Below are 1087 nucleotides of genomic sequence, written 5' to 3' on the forward strand. Positions count from 1 at the left end.
GCACATTTGTGAGGTCACATACAGATGTTGGACGAGAAGACCTGGCTCTCAGTCTCTGCTCTAATTCATCCCAAAGGTGTTCTATTGGGTTGAGGTCAGGACTATGTGCAGGCCAGTCAAGTTCATCCACACCAGACTCTGCCCTCCAGGTCTTTATGGACCTTGCTTTGTGCACTGGTGCACAGTCATGTTGGAAGAGGAAGGGGCCAGCTCCAAACTGTTCTCACAAAGTTGGGAGCATGGGATTGTCCAAAATGTCTTGGTATGCTGAAGCAATCAGAGTTTCTTTCACTGGAACTAAGGGGCCCAGCCCAGCTCCTGAAAAACAACCTCACACCTTAATCCCCCCTCTACCAAACTTTACACTTGGCACAATGCAGTCAGACAAGTACCGTTCTCCTGGCAACCGCCAAACCCAGACTCGTCCATCAGATTGCCAAATGGAGAAGCGCGATTTATCACTAGAGAACGTGTCTCCACTGCTCTAGAGTCCAGTGGCGGCGTGTTTTACATCACTGCATCCGACGCTTTGCATTGCACTTGGTGATTGATGCATGGCTTGGATGCAGCTGCTCGACCATGGAAACCCATTCCATAAACCTCTCTGCACACTGTTCTTGAGCTAACCTGAAGGACACATGAAGTCTGGAGGTCTGTAGTGATTGACTCTGCAGAAAGTTAGCAACCTCTTCGCACTATGCGCTTCAGCATCCGCTGACCCCGCTCCATCAGTTTATATGGCCTACCACTTCCTGACTGAGTTGCTGTCATTCCCAAACACTTCCATTTTCTTATAATACAGCTGACAGTTGACTGTGGAATATTTAGGAGCGAAGAAATTTCATGACTGGATTTGGTGCATAAGTGGCATCCTATCAGTTCCACGCTGGAGTTCACTGAGCTCCTGAGAGCGACCCATTCTTTCACAAACGTTTGTAAAAACAGTCTGTATGCCTAGGTGCTTCATTTTATACACCTGTGGCCATGGAAGAGATTGGAACACCTGATTCTGATCATTTGGATGGGTGAGCAAATAGCAAATACTTTTGGCAATGTAGTGTGTGTATATATATATATATATATATAT

The sequence above is a fragment of the Nematolebias whitei genome, chromosome 18 (genome assembly GCF_014905685.2).
Source record: "Nematolebias whitei isolate Nwh7 chromosome 18, NemWhi1, whole genome shotgun sequence".
NCBI lineage: Eukaryota > Metazoa > Chordata > Actinopteri > Cyprinodontiformes > Rivulidae > Nematolebias > Nematolebias whitei.